The following is a 21,960-nucleotide window of genomic DNA, read 5'->3' on the forward strand; positions in this document are numbered from 1 at the left end:
AACAGAACTAGAACTGAACTAGAACTGAACTAGAACTGAACTAGAACTGAACTAGAAGTGAACTAGAACAGAACTAGAACAGAACTAGAACAGAACTAGAACAGAACTAGAACAGAACTAGAACAGAACTAGAACAGAACTAGAACAGAACTAGAACAGAACTAGAACAGAACTAGAACAGAACTAGAACAGAACTAGAACAGAACTAGAACAGAACTAGAACAGAACTAGAACAGAACTAGAACAGAACTAGAACAGAACTAGAACAGAACTAGAACAGAACTAGAACAGAACTAGAACAGAACAGAACTAGAACAGAACTAGAACAGGACTAGAACAGAACTAGAACAGAACTATAACAAAACTATAACAGAACTATAACAGAACTAGAACAGAACAGAACAGAACAGAACTAGAACAGAACTAGAACAGAACTAGAACTAGAACAGAACTAGAACAGAACAGAACAGAACAGAACAGAACTAGAACTAGAACAGGACTAGAACTAGAACTGAACTAGAACTGAACTAGAACTGAACTAGAACTGAACTAGAACTGAACTAGAACTGAACTAGAACTGAACTAGAACTGAACTAGAACTGAACTAGAACTGAACTAGAACTGAACTAGAACTGAACTAGAACTGAACTAGAACTGAACTAGAACTGAACTAGAACTGAACTAGAACTGAACTAGAACTGAACTAGAACAGAACTAGAACTGAACTAGAACTGAACTAGAACTGAACTAGAACTGAACTAGAACTGAACTAGAACTGAACTAGATCTGAACTAGAACTGAACTAAAACTGAACTAGAACTGAACTAGAACTGAACTGAACTAGAACTGAACTGAACTAGAACTGAACTAGAACAGAACTAGAACTGAACTAGAACTGAACTAGAACTGAACTAGAACTGAACTAGAACTGAACTAGAACTGAACTAGAACTGAACTAGAACTGAACTAGAACTGAACTAGAACTGAACTAGAACTGAACTAGAACTGAACTAGAACTGAACTAGAACTGAACTAGAACTGAACTAGAACTGAACTAGAACTGAACTAGAACTGAACTAGAACTGAACTAGAACTGAACTAGAACTGAACTAGAACTGAACTAGAACTGAACTAGAACTGAACTAGAACTGAACTAGAACTGAACTAGAACTGAACTAGAACTGAACTAGAACTGAACTAGAACTGAACTAGAACTGAACTAGAACTGAACTAGAACTGAACTAGAACTGAACTAGAACTGAACTAGAACTGAACTAGAACTGAACTAGAACTGAACTAGAACTGAACTAGAACTGAACTAGAACTGAACTAGAACTGAACTAGAACTGAACTAGAACTGAACTAGAACTGAACTAGAACTGAACTAGAACTGAACTAGAACTGAACTAGATCTGAACTAGAACTGAACTAGAACTGAACTAGAACTGAACTAGAACTGAACTGAACTGAACTAGAACTGAACTGAACTAGAACTGAACTGAACTAGAACTGAACTAGAACAGAACTAGAACAGAACTAGAACAGAACTAGAACAGAACTAGAACAGAACTAGAACAGAACTAGAACAGAACAGAACTAGAACAGAACAGAACAGAACAGAACAGAACAGAACAGAACAGAACAGAACAGAACTAGAACAGAACTAGAACAGGACTAGAACAGAACTAGAACAGAACTATAACAAAACTATAACAGAACTATAACAGAACTAGAACAGAACAGAACTAGAACAGAACTAGAACTAGAACAGAACTAGAACAGAACAGAACAGAACAGAACAGAACAGAACAGAACAGAACTAGAACAGAACAGGACTAGAACTAGAACTGAACTAGAACTGAACTAGAACTGAACTAGAACTGAACTAGAACTGAACTAAAACTGAACTAGAAGTGAACTAGAAATGAACTAGAACTCAACTAGAACTGAACTAGTACTGAACTAGATCGGAACTAAAACCTCCCTAAAGTAAATTTTAATATAGCTGATACTGATGTATGTTGTTCTATAATCGGACATGTCCGACTGTAGTTCATATTACTTGGTTTTGTTGTGCTTATTATTGCCCTTTATTTACTTCTTTTGTGTTGGATTTTTTTTCAGAATTTTCTGTTTTTCAGGTTATACTCTTTAAATTTTTTTCTGTGGTTAATTTGCTTTTCATTTACTCAAGGGTTTAAAATGGACTGGTCTTTATAAAGAAACCAGCAACATTTGTTTATTCTACTTAAATCTAAATGATCTTTACGCAATAAATATTTAAGCTACTTTAAGAAAAATGAAAAGCGTTCCGAGTTTTATTAAGAAGATAAAGCAGTTTTAGGAAGCTCTTTAAAAATTTTTCAGAATTTGTTTCAATAAGCACTAACTTATCAAACATTTTGCTGGGTGTTCCTTTGAAAAATCCCAGCTACATGTTATGAATTTGTGTTTAATTTTATTTTGTAAGGATTTTAATTTCTTTGCCACACGCTACCGATACAGGTGTATTGTATGTGAGGTAGGTACGTTCGTATTGTATATAATATGGAAGAGAGTTAAATACATTTTGTATTAGATTGAGCCACAAAACATGTGCTGCACTTATTTTATGACCATAAAACTTCTTCATTGCAGTAACATTTTATTTCATTTAATTAAAGAGTTTTTTTTTTTGTTGAATGCATCATAAGGTGCCACCACAAACTACCACAAAGCGGATAATATGGAGGTTTAGATAAAAGGGTTTAATATATAGCAAGAGTTATAAAGGATTTAATTAGAAATATTTTTTTGCTATAAACAATAATGGTAATATTTGCTTATGCATATATTTGGAATATTTTCATTAGAGAAAGATTTAAGTTTTTGAAAATTTAATTTGATATATTTAAGTATGGGGCTTGAAAAATCTAGTCTATAGTCTAGTCTATAGTGTTGTCTATAGTCTAGTCTATAGTCTAGTCTATAGTCTAGTCTATAGTCTAGTCTATAGTCTAGTCTATAGTCTAGTCTATAGTCTAGTCTATAGTCTAGTCTATAGTCTAGTCTATAGTCTAGTCTATAGTCTAGTCTATAGTCTAGTCTATAGTCTAGTCTATAGTCTAGTCTATAGTCTAGTCTATAGTCTAGTCTATAGTCTAGTCTATAGTCTAGTCTATAGTCTAGTCTATAGTCTAGTCTATAGTCTAGTCTATAGTCTAGTCTATAGTCTAGTCTATAGTCTAGTCTATAGTCTAGTCTATAGTCTAGTCTATAGTCTAGTCTATAGTCTAGTCTATAGTCTAGTCTATAGTCTAGTCTATAGTCTAGTCTATAGTCTAGTCTATAGTCTAGTCTATAGTCTAGTCTATAGTCTAGTCTATAGTCTAGTCTATAGTCTAGTCTATAGTCTAGTCTATAGTCTAGTCTATAGTCTAGTCTATAGTCTAGTCTATAGTCTAGTCTATAGTCTAGTCTATAGTCTAGTCTATAGTCTAGTCTATAGTCTAGGCTATAGTCTAGTCTATAGTCTAGTCTATAGTCTAGTCTATAGTCTAGTATAGTCTAGTCTATAGTCTAGTCTATAGTCTAGTCTAGTCTAGTCTAGTCTATAGTCTAGTCTATAGTCTCGAAGTCTATAGTCTAGTCTATAGTCTAGTCTATAGTCTAGTCTATAGTCTAGTCTATAGTCTAGTCTATAGTCTAGTCTATAGTCTAGTCTATAGTCTAGTCTATGTCTATAGTCTAGTCTATAGTCTAGTCTAGTCTATAGTCAGTCTAGTCTAGTCTAGTCTAGTCTATAGTCTAGTCTAGTCTATAGTCTAGTCTATCTATAGTCTAGTCTAGTCTATAGTCTAGTCTAGTCTATAGTCTAGTCTAGTCTAGTCTATAGTCTAGTCTATAGTCTAGTCTATAGTCTAGTTCTTAGTCTAGTCTATAGTCTTCTATAGTCTAGTCTATAGTCTAGTCTATAGTCTAGTCTATAGTCTAGTCTATAGTCTAGTCTATAGTCTAGTCTATAGTCTAGTCTATAGTCTAGTCTATAGTCTAGTCTATAGTCTAGTCTATAGTCTAGTCTATAGTCTAGTCTATAGTCTAGTCTATAGTCTAGTCTATAGTCTAGTCTATAGTCTAGTCTATAGTCTAGTCTATAGTCTAGTCTATAGTACTAGTCTATAGTCTAGTCTATAGTCTAGTCTATAGTCTAGTCTATAGTCTAGTCTATAGTCTAGTCTATAGTCTAGTCTATGTCTAGTCTATAGTCTAGTCTATAGTCTAGTCTATAGTCTAGTCTATAGTCTAGTCTATAGTCTAGTCTATAGTCTAGTCTATAGTCTAGTCTATAGTCTAGTCTATAGTCTAGTCCTATAGTCTAGTCTATAGTTAGTCTATAGTCTAGTCTATAGTCCTAGTCTATAGTCTAGTCTATAGTCTAGTCTATAGTCTAGTCTATAGTCTAGTCTATAGTCTAGTCTATAGTCTAGTCTATAGTCTAGTCTATTCTAGTCTATAGTCTAGTCTATAGTCTAGTCTATAGTCTAGTCTATAGTCTAGTCTATAGTCTGGTCTATAGTCTAGTCTATAGTCTAGTCTATAGTCTAGTCTATAGTCTAGTCTATAGTCTAGTCTATAGTCTAGTCTATAGTCTAGTCTATAGTCTAGTCTATAGTCTAGTCTATAGTCTAGTCTATAGTCTAGTCTATAGTCTAGTCTATAGTCTAGTCTATAGTCTAGTCTATAGTTTAGTCTATAGTCTAGTCTATAGTCTAGTCTATAGTCTAGTCTATAGTCTAGTCTATAGTCTAGTCTATAGTCTAGTCTATAGTCTAGTCTATAGTCTAGTCTATAGTCTAGTCTATAGTCTAGTCTATAGTCTAGTCTATAGTCTAGTCTATAGTCTAGTCTAAAGTCTAGTCTATAGTCTAGTCTATAGTCTAGTCTATAGTCTAGTCTATAGTCTAGTCTATAGTCTGGTCTATAGTCTAGTCTATAGTCTAGTCTATAGTCTAGTCTATAGTCTAGTCTATAGTCTAGTCTATAGTCTAGTCTATAGTCTAGTCTATAGTCTAGTCTATAGTCTAGTCTAGTCTATAGTCTAGTCTAGTCTATAGTCTAGTCTAGTCTATAGTCTAGTCTAGTCTATAGTCTAGTCTATAGTCTAGTCTATAGTCTAGTCTATAGTCTAGTCTATAGTCTAGTCTATAGTCTAGTCTAGTCTATAGTCTAGTCATAGTCTAGTCTATAGTCTAGTCTATAGTCTAGTCTATAGTCTAGTCTATAGTCTAGTCTATAGTCTAGTCTATAGTCTAGTCTATAGTCTAGTCTATAGTCTAGTCTATCTAGTCTATAGTCTAGTCTATAGTCTAGTCTATAGTCTAGTCTATAGTCTAGTCTATAGTCTAGTCTATAGTCTAGTCTATAGTCTAGTCTATAGTCTAGTCTAGTCTAGTCTATAGTTTAGTCTATAGTCTAGTCTATAGTCTAGTCTATAGTCTAGTCTATAGTCTAGTCTATAGTCTAGTCTATAGTCTAGTCTATAGTCTAGTCTATAGTCTAGTCTATAGTCTAGTCTAAAGTCTAGTCTATAGTCTAGTCTATAGTCTAGTCTATAGTCTAGTCTATAGTCTAGTCTATAGTCTGGTCTATAGTCTAGTCTATAGTCTAGTCTATAGTCTAGTCTATAGTCTAGTCTATAGTCTAGTCTATAGTCTAGTCTATAGTCTAGTCTATAGTCTAGTCTATAGTCTAGTCTATAGTCTAGTCTATAGTCTAGTCTATAGTCTAGTCTATAGTCTAGTCTATAGTCTAGTCTATAGTCTAGTCTATAGTCTAGTCTAGTCTATAGTCTAGTCTAGTCTATAGTCTAGTCTATAGTCTAGTCTATAGTCTAGTCTATAGTCTAGTCTAGTCTATAGTCTAGTCTATAGTCTAGTCTAGTCTATAGTCTAGTCTATAGTCTAGTCTAGTCTATAGTCTAGTCTATAGTCTAGTCTATAGTCTAGTCTAGTCTATAGTCTAGTCTATAGTCTAGTCTATAGTCTAGTCTATAGTCTAGTCTATAGTCTAGTCTATAGTCTAGTCTATAGTCTAGTCTATAGTCTAGTCTATAGTCCAGTCTATAGTCTAGTCTATAGTCTAGTCTATAGTCTAGTCTATAGTCTAGTCTATAGTCTGGTCTATAGTCTAGCTATCTATAGTCTAGTCTATAGTCTAGTCTAAAGTCTAGTCTATAGTCTAGTCTATAGTCTAGTCTATAGTCTAGTCTATAGTCTAGTCTATAGTCTGGTCTATAGTCTAGTCTATAGTCTTAGTCTATAGTCTAGTCTATAGTCAGTCTTAGTCTTCTATAGTCTAGTCTATAGTCTAGTCTATAGTCTAGTCTATAGTCTAGTCTCTAGTCTAGTCTATAGTCTAGTATGTCTAGTCTAGTCTATAGTCTAGTCTAGTCTATGTCTAGTCTATAGTTAGTCTATAGTCTAGTCTATAGTCTAGTCTATAGTCTAGTCTATAGTCTAGTCTCTAGTCTAGTCTATAAGTCTAGTCTATAGTCTAGTCATGTCTAGTCTATAGTCTAGTCTATAGTCTAGTCTTAGTCTAGTCTATAGTCTAGTCTATAGTCTAGTCTATAGTCTAGTCTATAGTCTAGTCTATAGCTAGTCTAGTCTAGTCTAGTCTATGTCTAGTATAGTCTAGTCTATAGTCTAGTCTATAGTCTAGTCTAAGTCTAGTCTATAGTCTAGTCTATAGTCTAGTCTATAGTCTAGGTCTATAGTCTAGTCTATAGTCTAGTCTATAGTCTAGTCTATAGTCTAGTCTATAGTCTAGTCTATAGTCTAGTCTCATAGTTAGTCTATAGTCTAGTCTATAGTCTAGTCTATAGTCTAGTCTATAGTCTAGTCTATAGTCTAGTCTATAGTCTAGTCTATAGTCTAGTCTATAGTCTAGTCTATAGTCTAGTCTATAGTCTAGTCTATAGTCTAGTCTATAGTCTAGTCTATAGTCTAGTACTATAGTCTAGTCTATAGTCTAGTCTATAGTCTAGTCATAGTTCTAGTCTATAGTCTAGTCTATAGTCTAGTCTATAGTCTAGTCTATAGTCTAGTCTATAGTCTAGTCTATAGTCTAGTCTATAGTCTAGTCTAGTCTTATAGTCTAGTCTATAGTCTAGTCTAGTCTATAGTCTGTCTAGTCTAGTCTAGTCTATAGTCTAGTCTATAGTCTAGTCTATAGTCTAGTCTATAGTCTAGTCTATTAGTCTAGTCTATAGTCTAGTCTATAGTCTAGTCTATAGTCTAGTCTATAGTCTAGTCTAAGTCTAAGTCTAGTCTATAGTCTAGTCTATAGTCTAGTCTATAGTCTAGTCTATAGTCTAGTCTATAGTCTAGTCTATAGTCTAGTCTATAGTCTAGTCTATAGTCTAGTCTATAGTCTAGTCTATAGTCTAGTCATAGTCTAGTCTATAGTCTAGTCTATAGTCTAGTCCTATAGTCTAGTCTATAGTCTAGTCTATAGTCTAGTCTATAGTCTAGTCTATAGTCTAGTCTATAGTCTAGTCTATAGTCTAGTCTTATAGTCTAGTCTATAGTCTAGTCTATAGTCTAGTCTATAGTCTAGTCTATAGTCTAGTCTATAGTCTAGTCTATAGTCTAGTCTATAGTCTAGTCTATAGTCTAGTCTATAGTCTAGTCTATAGTCTAGTCTATAGTCTAGTCTATAGTCTAGTCTATAGTCTAGTCTATAGTCTAGTCTATAGTCTAGTCTATAGTCTAGTCTATAGTCTAGTCTATAGTCTAGTCTATAGTCTAGTCTATAGTCTAGTCTATAGTCTAGTCTATAGTCTAGTCTAGTCTATAGTCTAGGTCTATAGTCTAGTCTATAGTCTAGTCTATAGTCTAGTCTATAGTCTAGTCTATAGTCTAGTCATAGTCTAGTCTATAGTCTAGTCTATAGTCTAGTCTATAGTCTAGTCTATAGTCTAGTCTATAGTCTAGTCTATAGTCTAGTCTATAGTCTAGTCCATAGTCTAGTCTATAGTCTAGTCTATAGTCTAGTCTATAGTCCAGTCTATAGTCTAGTCTATAGTCTAGTCTATAGTCTAGTCTATAGTCTAGTCTATAGTCTGGTCTATAGTCTAGTCTATAGTCTGGTCTATAGTCTAGTCTATAGTCTAGTCTATAGTCTAGTCTATAGTCTAGTCTATAGTCTAGTCTATAGTCTAGTCTATAGTCTGGTCTATAGTCTAGTCTATAGTCTAGTCTATAGTCTAGTCTATAGTCTAGTCTATAGTCTAGTCTATAGTCTAGTCTATAGTCTAGTCTATAGTCTAGTCTATAGTCTAGTCTATAGTCTAGTCTATAGTCCAGTCTATAGTCTAGTCTATAGTCTAGTCTATAGTCTAGTCTATAGTCTAGTCTATAGTCTAGTCTATAGTCTAGTCTATAGTCTAGTCTATAGTCTAGTCTATAGTCTAGTCTATAGTCTAGTCTATAGTCTAGTCTATAGTCTAGTCTATAGTCTAGTCTATAGTCTAGTCTATAGTCTAGTCTATAGTCTAGTCTATAGTCTAGTCTATAGTCTAGTCTATAGTCTAGTCTATAGTCTAGTCTATAGTCTAGTCTATAGTCTAGTCTATAGTCTAGTCTATAGTCTAGTCTATAGTCTAGTCTATAGTCTAGTCTATAGTCTAGTCTATAGTCTAGTCTATAGTCTAGTCTATAGTCTAGTCTATAGTCTAGTCTATAGTCTAGTCTATAGTCTAGTCTATAGTCTAGTCTATAGTCTAGTCTATAGTCTAGTCTATAGTCTAGTCTATAGTCTAGTCTATAGTCTAGTCTATAGTCTAGTCTATAGTCTAGTCTATAGTCTAGTCTATAGTCTAGTCTATAGTCTAGTCTATAGTCTAGTCTATAGTCTAGTCTATAGTCTAGTCTATAGTCTAGTCTATAGTCTAGTCTATAGTCTAGTCTATAGTCTAGTCTATAGTCTAGTCTATAGTCTAGTCTATAGTCTAGTCTATAGTGTAGTCTATAGTCTAGTCTATAGTCTAGTCTATAGTATATTCTATAGTCCAGTCTATAGTCTAGTCTATAGTCTAGTCTATAGTCTAGTCTATAGTCTGGTCTATAGTCTAGTCTATAGTCTACTCTATAGTCTAGTCTATAGTCTAGTCTATAGTCTAGTCTATAGTTTAGTCTATAGCATTGTTTATAGGATAGTCAATAGTAAGTTAATTTCCTGATTACCAAGAATTTTATTGCCTGTAATGAAATTAAAGTGTAAACTGAGATATAACCTTTATATATTAAGGCCAAGCTGCATATATATATGTACATATATTTACTACATCTGTATCCTCTTGCAGTAACAGCAATCATTTTTATTTCGATTTTTTTTGCTCGGTAAAATTGTCAGTAACTATCAAACTTAAAATTTTGTACAATGTTTCACTTGCAAAAAAAAAGGAGCGAAACTTTTACTTATTTCACAAACAATTTGACTACATTTAAAGACACAACTTTTTCTTTGGTCTGTCATGATTTAATGCCTTTGGCAGCAGTAACTCTCTATCTACCAAACCCACGTGCGTTTGTATTTTTTTTTTACAGAGAATGGTAAAACTTTTTAAATGTTTACTTTTTTTCTTACAATTTCAATCAAGAGTTTTTATTTTGTCACAATATTTTTTCTCTCTCTCTCTCTCGTATGTTCTTAAAATGAAATTTCTATTGAAATTATGTTCAAACATACATACATATAATAAAAATTGGCAACATAATGTCATTTTAAATAAAGTGACACTGTAAGCGATAATAGCAGCAATACCCAAGACTTTAAGGCTTTTTAAAGCATATCACATGTATTTTACTTCTTCACATAAAGACACCAAAGTTTCAATATGTTGGTGAAGAAAATGATAAAGAGAGAAAAACAAACTTGACTAAAAAAGTTAAATGTATGTATGTATATGTAGGGAGGAGTGTTGATTGGCAATTTGGGAGTTCGATATTAAAACTGAAATAAATAGTGAAAATTTAAAAGCTTATTTATGCAAAGGCTACGAATCTAGGAAGAGAGGGAGAGGAAGAACAACAAGCGTTAATAATAGAATGCATATATTCATTGAAAATTTTTCCAAAACCCCTGCATGTGGGAAGTGAATAAAATATTCAACGAAAAATTTCATTATAATTTAAAGGTCGTGCACACAAACACACTAAAGTTTTCGTACACAAATTTGTCGAGAAAAAAAAAATGAAATGAAATGAAATGGTTTCAGCAAATGCATGCATAAATAGTGAGAGAAAGAGTGAATATACTATAACATAGGAATGAAGGACCATGTTGTACAGAATGTAAAATGGTCTTTCTTTTAGTGTTGGGATTCGTAGTTTTAATAAAATCTGTAGCCTAAAAACTTATGGTGTAAACCAAATTTAAAACAAAGACATAAAGATAATGGACTTATAGAATAATGGAGCTATTGAAAGAAATTCTCAATAAAATAGATTACGTCCAAGATTTGTGGTGCGAAGAAGTCATAGACGAACGAAATGAAATCAGAAACACGATTCAATGATGATTATAAAGATACCACAGATACCATCTTGTTCACGAGAAATACTTGTCATCTGCTGTAATGTTAAAACGGCAGAGGAACTCTAGATATTTTAGAGTGTTTTCTATCTCGGATTCTAAGGAAATCTTTAAACAGACTCATCTCATCTTCAATACTTTTAAAAGCTGATAACCGTGACAACCGGTCTATATATTCTAGAAAGTATCATACATATATATATTTCGTCCATGGAAGGTACTTTTACGAGACCTTAGAAAGAAAGTGAGTATTTTAAGTCCGACATTTAAATATACTTCTAATAATCGCGTTGGAAGTACCAGGGACATGAACCCGGAAATCTTTATGTGAACATAAGGGGGAGTCATTTTCAAGCAATAGGTTAACCAAACCCGCCTTTTGTAATCCCTAAAGAACACTCTGGTGGAAATATTTGTACATGGCGGACATCGGACCAAGCTCAAGTACTTGAGCTATCTAATCTTTGACCAAAGTTTCCCCGCTGCACAAGTTTCAAGATGTCTGTGTTGAATCAATAATGGTCTAATCAGTAACAGCATGTAGAGACGCATTTAATCGGAGAAAGATGTACGAATCGATTAATAAAGGGACACACTATAGTAAGTCTGGTATGAACAGAGAAAATCCTGAACATACCCTGACTATAAAGGGAAATTCAAAGATCAAACATGAATACGATCCATAACCATTCAACCCAATACACAACTCTTTCATCTGAAATATTCAAGGGCAAACATACCCCGATTCATCCTGTGTATCTTATTCAGTTAACATCAACATTTAGCTCAACAGTTAATCCTCTGAGGGTTTTAACCAAAACTACCAAGATCACCTCAAAAACTGATACAAAACAAAATCCGAAACTTTGCCCTATGGTCCACCAATTCCCAAGGTACTAGTTAGGTTCTCTGGTTAGACTGCGATTCGAATATTAGTATATAGTTCCGGCAGACTAGATAACCTGATAGCACATATATATACCGGGATTGGCAAAGGCGAGCCGGGTTCACAAGAATATCATTTACCGGGAGGAGCATCAGGGACCAATGATATTCAAATAAACGTTACAAAAGAAAATCAGTGGAGAGTTCACATAGTTTGACAGACATGCCAACGTTAGTGTTGCAACCTTAAAAAATCAGAGGAGAACTAACTGAATAGATAAATAGATACTTATGACTTGGAGTCCAGCTGATCTAGTGAGATATTTATTTCGGAATTTATAATCAGATTGAAGTGTAATGCGCCTAAGAAAATAATTTTCAATAAGAAGAAGAATACTTAAGATTTGGGGAGCTGACCACATTATTAATACAGTCACAAGTTTTGTAACGGGAAAGAATAGGAGCAACAGGAAAATTTGGAAACCATACTGCGATGGTTAGGAAAGTACACAAGAAAGTGAATGAAGGAATTCAATGAAAGTAGCACGTAGAAATAGGAATATATGGGATCTACACTTCCAAATGAAAAGTGAGCCATGCTTAAGGTTCTGGTACGATTTTGGAAGTAACACCGAGACATAAAGTCTAGTTTCTTTAATCCAGCATTTTAGAGAGACTAGTCCATAATCAAAATAAGGTTGCCCAGACATCTGAACATGTGGAGGATAGCATGAGAAACCAGTTAAACAAAAATTATTTTCCCAGTGATTTGACAATTGATACTTCCCATTGGTAACTATGAGTGCTAACCACATTCTGCTTTTTCAATTTAAAAAGATTACATTGTTTAAATACTCTGACAAATATTGTTTTTACACATTTTACCATATTTTGTGTATGACTGCCAGTATGTATGTATGTATGTATGTATCTGTGTGCTGCTGTACGAATGTAGAAATATTTTACAAAAGCTTTCAACAAATAAGGATTCATTGAAATGAAATTGTACATCAAGACCAGGGTTTTTGCTGTTGTTGTTGTTGCTGTTGATGTTGTCGTTGTTAACACTGTTTATGTAGTATTTGCAACATTCTACAGGAACAAACCTGGCTGGACTGCCACAACTACGTGCCAGTTGTATACTGTTAACGGATCTCGAGGGATTCCAAAACAACAACTAAATGAAAAAAATATCTATAAACCAAACAGAAAAATAAATATAAAATAAATAAAAAGGACGAAGAAAACAAACAAATGAAGAATGAATAAAACACAACTGAAATCCTTGTTTAAATAAATTCCATAAATGTAGAAAATAAAGTTGTCTGTCAGGTGGAAGGATGGATGGATAATGGTGTAAATGTAACCAGAGTAAAACGAGCCCGAATGTTTAATGTTGGCATTGATGCTGGCAATAATGTCAGAAGCTATGGGGTTACATGTTTCATATAAAACTCTATTTCTCTTTACCAGAGTGTTGAAATCATTACGTTTTTTAAATCTCAGTGTTTTTTTTTTTTTTTTTTTTTTTGAAAAAAAGTAGAATGAGAAGTAAGTATTTGGTCTAAATGATGCCTTGTTGCTAGATTTGTTTATTTAAGCAGTTTTACTTATTTATTTGAATGTTTGTCCATTTGTCACAATGACTCCCACTATTGCCCACTGAGTTTTAGAATTTGTTTGCATGAATTGCAACTGTAAAATAAATATAAGAATTTTTGTTAAATCTAGCAAATAAACAACAAGGAAAGAACTTGAAAGGACCCATTCCACTATACATTTGTAATATAAATGTTAAATGAACAAATAGAAAAGGATTGTATGTATGAGTGAACGAATGAATGTAAAGGAACAACTGAACAAATGACCAGCTAATGCAACTAAATGCCATTCATGGAAAGAACTAAATTGATGAAGACGGTGTTGATGATGTTATGATGCTGATATTGTGCTTCTTTCTGATAATAATACTTAATAATGATGATGATTACGATGATGATGGTGATGATGCTGTTAATAATAATGTTAGCAATACTGACATCTAACTGCAAAACCGAGAAGGACATGTTGAGCCGACATAAATGCAAACAATGCATAGAAGGACTAAATAGACCTACAGACAAAAAAAAAAAAAAAAAAAAAGAAAACCAAGAACCAGCAATGAATGGAGAGCACGTTTCTGGAATGTTTGTTAAATGAACTGTAGTCCCATTACAAACACATTGCATATACAGTATAAATGTCTATGTATGTATGTTTGTAGAAGTTAATGCAAATATGCAGAGTAGAACAAATATACACATATAGTTAGTTGATGGATATGAATTCCTGGACAAATCTATGTCTGAATGGTAACAAGTAAAGTTATATGTATGCTAATAATGTTACCAAACTAAGATACATGTTTATTAGGGTGGTACTATTCTATTAAATAATTTATATCCTCTACATCAGAGGTAAGGTTATTATGTACTAGTTCAATGGTCAAAAACAATGGTCTAACTCCCGTTTTAAAGTACTTATAGTAACCGACTCAGAATCTTGGTCAAATTCCGGGCTCCTATTCTCATTTAAAAGTATAGAAATCGGCTTAGAATCATTGTTAAATCCAGGCTCCTACTCCCATTTAAATCTATAGGAATCGGCCTATACATCCAATTCTCCCTTCGGCAATTTTTTGCCTGCTGATCGAATATTCTTGGTACATATGAACGCAATAGTATCAATCCAATGCGATCAATGGCATGCTAAACTGAATAGTAGTTCCTCATTTGAAAAACTACTTTGGATTTCCTAAGTTGTTGTCCACTCTTCAATCCGACAAAACAGGATGATAGAGTTACTATTAGCCATGTACGTATTATCATATTTGCCGTATTATCATACAGTGCGATTAAGTTGACACGAAGCCTTGATCGCAAACTTCATAATCTTTAAGTCTCAAACATACCTTATTACAACCTTCTTGAAGTTGCAGAGACCATCAACACTGCTAAGCCAGCAAAGGAGATTGGTCTTGATGGTATAACATAGCATTTTAGCAGCAGAGAGTCGATTACTTTCCAACATTTCTATTGTCACCTTTAAGCCATCAAAAGCGCTTGATGTTAGGTCAATAACATTGCTAATGTTAACACATTTTGGCAGCGGAGAGTCAATTACTGTCCGACATTTCTCCCTTCACCTTTTGCAAAAACTCATCAACATACCTAAGCAATCAAAGGCGATTAGTCTCGACGGTATAACTTTGCTAATCTCAAAACGTTTTGGCAGCAGAGAGTCCATAATTTTCCGATATTTCTCTAGTCACCTTTCGCAAATATACATCAACACTGCTAAGACAAACAAAGGCGATTGGCCTTGACGATATAAACTTGCTCATCTTAACAAATTTTGGCAGCGGAGAGTCGATAACTTTCCGACATTTCTCTAGTCACCTTTCGCAAAAACTCATCGACACTGCTAAGTTTTAAGAGGCGATTGGCCTTGACTATATAAACTTGTTCATTTCAACAAATTTTGGCAGCGGAGAGTCGATCATTTTCCGATATTTCTCTAGTCACCTTTCGCAAATACATATAAACACTGCTTAGCCAAGAAAGGCGATTGGCCTTGACGATAACTTGCTCATCTCAACAAATTTTGGTAGCGGAGAGTCGATAACTTTCCGATATTTCTCTAGTCACCTTTCGCAAATACATATAAACACTGCTAAGCCAAAAAAGAGGTTGGCTTTGACGATGTAACCTCGCTCACCTCAACAAATTTTGGCATTGGAGAGTCGATTAATTTCCGATATTTCTCTAGTCATCTTTCACAAAAACTCATCAACACTGCTAAGACATCAAAGGCGATTGGCCTTGACGGTATAACATAACTAATTTAAACACATCTTGACATCGGAGATTCGATTACTTTCCGACATTTCTCTAGTCAATTTCGCAAGAACTTATTAACACTACTAAGACATCTTTCCTCTATCCGCATCTTCGCCCGAATTTCGCCATTTACAAATCTCAACATCTTGCTAATCTCAACACAGTTTGGCAGCGGAGAGTTGAATACCTGACTTGTGGACAGAATCATACAGGAGCTGGTCACGAATATCGCAAAATACAAAATGAAAAGAAGGCGACTTAAGAAATCTCTTACAGACCGACATTCAACTCTAGCCAACTTTCAACTCTTTAGGCATTTCTTTTATTCTGTCCGTCACTCTAACTGTGACTCGTCTCGAATTCCGCAAGATGAAAGAAGAGAAGAAGCAGGCTGAAGAAAACCCTTACAGGCCAATATTTCCCTCGTCATCTTTCAAGATGTTTTTATCTGTCATGTCACCTTATAACTAACAGTTCGTCGTGAATTCCGCAAAATAATTCCTTCACGAGGAAGAAAAATATCTAGTCAGACTTAAACGAGAGAGCACTTGGAGCACTTATGTGCGCTGAACTCATGGAAAACCTTTCTCAATGTTAGCGGGGTATCATGATGCGACATTGGCCAAAAATACGAAGAGGTAGATCATCGTTTGTAGAGTTTAGAGTCAAATGCTCAAAAGAGTTAATCAAGGAGTTCCACAGAACGGCATTCTATTCTCTTAAGGTTCTCTTTGCTCTATTTAAATATGAATATCGACAACAGCCAAAAATATGTAGAGAAGGATCATAAAGGCTCAGCAGCAAAATATCGCCATTGTGGTCGATGAAGTGCAATTTCCGACTGTGAATTACTTCAGAGTTTTAGATACTACCTTTGGACAGCTCATGTCATGGCAATGATAGTACATGAAGCATAGATAAGTATAACTTGTTGGGTAGCGAATCAGTACATATTGGTCCAAACAAAATATCTTAAAAACCCTGAACATAGACCTTGAATATCAGACCATGAAAATGTAAAAATTTTATGATGTTAAAGTCAAAAAGAAAATATTCAAAATCCTTGGAGAGAGATCAAACTAACATTAACATTTAAAACAGTGATCATTAAAAATAAACCCAGTACCAGATTAAATAACATAAAAATGGACAAATTTTATAGCTCATAAAAAAAATCTAAGGCGAACATATACTTTAGTATCTAAAGCTTTGCAAATTTTATTTCGGGCGTCTGCAAAACAAACAAAAAAAGGGAAAAACAAATTCATGAAATCGTAATGGAAAATAATTATGCTTTTAAGCATGAAATCTTTAAAGTGTAATAAAAATTGAATGTGTGTTAAAAAAAAACATAGAAAATGTCTAATGTAACATAAATACACTTACGCAACGTATCCTTCTAATAAAATTTAACACTTACGTAGCGAGAATACCCCAACAGACGCAAATAATATGAGAATTTATTTTATGTATTGTAAGTATGCAGACATTTTAAGATTGCTTATACCCATAGGCTAAATAGGAAATATAAAATACCGCCTTTTGGGAGCTTTTAACAGAAATCAACTCATAAAATTTTGGGGGGACAAAAAAGGAAGAGAAATAAAATTCGATATAAAATAACATTAAATTTGCTGTATGATGAGAGTATTTTTACTTGTTACAATTGGTGGAAGTAAGCTTTAAGGATTGAAAACTCATAACTGTAATTTAAGGTGAAAATCAGATGACATTTGATCCTGAAACTTTTAAATATTTTATATAATCAAACTGCTTGAGTGTTGATTTCTATTTCATACTAGTCTCTTTAGAGCCTTCATTCTGAAAATCATATCAAATAGACTAAGATCCTTGACAGATACAAGACTGATCACTTAATGGTCGAAGTCTCAACATTTAAATTTCGTATTCCTCTTTTGAAATGTATGCCTAGAAAAAGGCATCTGATGAAGAGTAAGATCATCAGTGTATACTGAGATTGGGTTGTTCCAAAGGACACTATTTTCATTCCAAACTTTATAGGCTTCTTTCTTGAATCAACCCTCAGAGGATGACCCCTACCTACTGCAGTACATTATGTTGGAACTAAGAAAATACTAGGTTGTGGGAAGAATAATAGAGGAAGTTGTGGTTGCTGATATTTGATTTAAATCTTTATACATCGAAAGGAAGTTTAGTCTATTTTCGTGCGGTACGGATGAATTTTTCGTCAAATACGTTGAGCCGTCTACTAGACAATCGACCACAAATGGGTGTGCTCTTGATGAAAGATGTATGTTGTATAAAAATAAACGGGTACTAGGAACAAGTTCTTATTTTAGAACAGCGAAAATACTCTAGTGGATCGTCATAAAGTCTTTCGTCTGTTGAAATCGTCTCAATAAGTACAACCTAATTCAGAAATCGTTACCAATTCGATCGGTTATGTAAGAGGGAATATGATTAGGAAAATTTTGACAAAGATGGTCATTTGTGAAAATAAAAAATTGAGTAGAAGAGCGGAGACTTGTGGTGCTCCTGAACTAATCTGGATCTTGTTTGATGAGATCCCATCCATAACAATTTGTATAAACATCTCTGAGATGGTAGGTAGGTAGGTAGGTAGGTCGATAGGAAGATGTATACTACATCAAATCCGAAGAAATACACCTAGGCCACTATCGGGCCTGTTGTGCGCTCCTTATCATGAAAAAAAAAAATATTTTTCAGTGTTCAGAAACTCAGTTTCCTGAACGTAATTCCTAAGAATCTTCCAATCAGTGTTAGTCAGGAATGTTATTTCCGGAATAACATCACTTCCAAGATACTTGGATCTAACTTCGACGAATGCCTGGCAGTGGCAAAGAAAGTGCTCCAGAGTTTCACTGTCCTCTCCACATGCTCTACATTCGTCTGAATCCGCACGTCCAATTTTGCATAGATGTGCTCGTAGTCCTGTGTGTCCACTCAGAATACGTACCATCATACTAACTTCAGACTTGCTCATTTCGAGGAGATTTTTCGTCTTGCTCTCATCAGGGTCACCCCATAGGATCTTCGTGGTTCTACCCACTGTTTCATTATTCCAAGAGGCCTTATGGGATTCTCTCACCCATATTTTTAGTTCAGCTTTTGTTGCGTCGAATGGTTTTGCGTTTGTCAGGTTAACTGCCTCGAGCTCCCTTCCCTTTTAAGCTATTACATTCGCAACGGATTCCTAATGGTATTTGCTCTAATGTTCCGCTTGACCAAGACATTCTATCTGGGATCAGCGTTTCAAAGTTTCCGACATATTCTGTGTCTGGTATACGATCAGGCACGTCCGATGATTGTGTATAACCTTCCAATGTGTCCAGTATAGATTGATGACGTGTCCTATAACCGCTTTTGGCCAGTTCGCCTAAAGTAAAGAGCCGTTCGGCTGTAAGCGCCGCCCTTATATCTTAAATATGTTTCAATGGGTGGAATATCTAGCAACGTTTCCAGAGCCTTGGTTGAAGTAGTACGCATGGCACCACTTATACCCAAGCAGCATGTACGCTGAACTCCCTGTAGTAGTTTGATATTGCACTTTTTGTCTAAAGCAGTCCACCAGATTATTGAAGCATAAGCTAGAATTGGTCTAATAACACTTTTATAAAGCCAATTTGTCATAGTAGGACTAAGACCCCATTTCATGCCTATAGTTCTCCTACATATCGCCCAGCACCGATGTGCCTTGTTGATCCTACCATTGATGGCACTGCGGTGGCCTTATCAGGCATAGGAAGAGCAGTCTTTTTAATCGACACTTTCCCAATTTTGGACAGCACTGCTGTTCTGTCTTCTGGCGAGTGAGTGATTTCCTCCTCGCTTTTAGAATTTGAATCCTCAAAATTACCAGTACTTGCTAATGATGCTTTGGGTACCGTCTTAGGTGTTTTAGTGTCCTCTTCGAGGCTTGTTGTAACAGCCCTTCCAATCGGCACCTTCCCAATTTTGAATATGAAAGCTTTAGAGGCGAAGTAAGCCCTACCTTTATTCTTGGCAAGACTAGCCATAGATTTCTGGTCGATACCTATTACAAATAAAGTTCCCTCAGGTTCTTCTTTCCTGTAAAAGACGTCCCATTTTTCCACGGCCAGCTCAGCATTTTGACCACCAAGAATTTCCAGTATACGTTCATTAGCCAGTTTACTGCCCCATCCTTTTATGTAGACAGTGGACTTTAAGAGCACCGGAAGCTCGCTCTTCTTTGCCAGTCCCAGCTTAGCGCCGTCCCAGGGAGGAGGGATACTTTCCACCAGGTTCTTTAGGGTGCTCACACATTGGTGAGATGCCAACCTCATCAACATCACACCCATTCTGAACTCGCAGCTCACGCTCTCTATTGGTTGTTGGCCCTTTGAAGCGATTGCGTGGTCCACTATCTTATTGTTCACCAGATCTTCTACCTTACTCTGTTGGTCTATTGGAATTTTGCCTGTCGGATTACCGGCATCGTAAACTGCATAACAGAGATCGTCCCGGTGTCTTCTTTTGGCAACTTTGGCGTAAGATGGCGGCTCTTTTCCTTTTCCACTGTTAAGCCTATCTTTCCTCGCTTTTCGGGGTTTCTTTTGGGATTCCCTTACCTTCGAGGTTGATTTCGCCGACGTGGTCGTCTTCGGGATATCTATCTTGGCGTTGTCACCCTTACTCTCAGGATTATGACTTGAGGTTCCTTTGAGTGAAGTATGGCTTGGCTTCGACTGTGTATTAGAAGACGGGGAGCTAGGGAATACAACATTGTCATTACATGAGAGTATCTTGGAATCCACATTACTGACTCTAAAAAAAGGATTTAATTTACAATAAGGTTCCATAAGAGAGGAAATATGACTTCTGGAATTAAAGGCTCTGCTCTTCATTATATATTTCCTGAAAGTTCCTCAGATCTTCGACTACAGAGGTTTTATTTCTTAAGAGCTTCTTTAATAGTATCGAGAGCGGTGTTGGTATTGCTTTTCGGAAAATTACTGTTCAGTTTAATTTGGAATCCTACCACGATGGTACGCTTGGAAAGTACTTTTGGTGGTCATGGAGCCTACGTTATGTTTTGCGAATCTTCAAGGATCTATTATCATAATTCCTTTTTGAAAGTGCTGAAGCTGTTATGATAGTCATCCGAATTCGTTATCTTCATTCGTTCTTTAACCTAGATTTTAGAGGCATAAAGGGCACCTATTAGAATCCGATAAAGAAAGTTCACTGATTACCACTGTGCATCACAACGACTAAAGCTAAAGAAAAAGTTTTGTATTTTATTAATAATAAATAATCACAACAAAATCACATAAGTAATCAAAATATTGTGCTACCAACAGGAAAAAAAAAAAGCAAAAGACAGACAAATATGCCGACGCCACTCAACAATGACAACAACCCAAAATCTGCCAGAACAACACAACACATATAATAATGACAGTTGTACAAGTAAAAGTAGCAACAGTAAAAACCATCATATAGCAACAGCAATAGCAATGATTCTTGATTATGCTGCAGGCAAATATCAACAACAACATTTATATTTGAACAACATGAGAAGATGGAAAAAAGCATAGAAAAAACAATAATATAAATGATATGATGATGTAAGGACTAAGTGAGAATGGGTGTTGTATGTGTGTGTGTGTAAGTTGTAACATACAAAAATGCTCAAGTGTTTATATTTTAAATAAATAATTTCCAGCAAAAAAAGAAAAAAATATAATGTAAATGTCAGTAAAGACTAAAATTTATATGAAAAAAAAAAAAAATCAAATAAGCATTAAAATAGCAGAACATGTACAATTGGTATAAAATGTCAGAGGGTATTCAGCTGTGGCGAATTTCAAATGCCCTTTTTTGACAAAAAATATGGAGGCTAGATTTTTATTAAAATATTATATTATTTATTATTTAAAGCCTAAATGTATGCTTTCTTAACAGTTGTTTATTGAAATTTAAACTTTTTTGCCTAAAAGTAGGCTTCTTTTTAATTTGTTTTATATAAACCTTAAAAATTATAAACCTTTAAAAGTTGTTTAACATTTTTAATATATTTTTTTTTTTCAAAACTGAAATTTTTTCCCAACTCTTCCTTATGACAACCTGCATTATAATGTTTCACATACTTTTGCCTAAAAGTATGCTCTTTTAATCGTATTATGAACATTTTAACACATGACAGTGTTTTCATTTTTTTACTCCACTTGTTTTCATGTCTTTTTTTTTGCTCTAAAGTTTCACACACATTTATTTCAAATTTCTACCACTCATTTACACCCACATAAACACACGCAGACAATTACAATATCCTAAGGCACTCTAAAATTTTATGGCAAATGTATATGTAATTTTTTTTATTTTATATATAAATATGTATGTATATTTTTTTTATAATTTTTTGTTGTTGTTGTTGTCTGTATACAAAAACTCGTTTAGATTCTAAACGATTTACGCCATAATGTGTTATTAAATCAAAATTAGCAAAAATTTTATTAAGCTTATACCCAAAAGTATACTACACTTTTATAGGAATACGCACACACACGGAGATGAACAGTAAAGCAACACATTTACTTGCTTATACGGGAATATTCATATTGAGACTTTTAAATAAAATAACAGTTAAATCTTTTTG

This window comes from Lucilia sericata, unplaced genomic scaffold (genome assembly GCF_015586225.1).
Source record: "Lucilia sericata isolate MDLA Ls3-8-SP2 unplaced genomic scaffold, ASM1558622v1 Contig000197F_arrow, whole genome shotgun sequence".
Lineage (NCBI taxonomy): Eukaryota > Metazoa > Arthropoda > Insecta > Diptera > Calliphoridae > Lucilia > Lucilia sericata.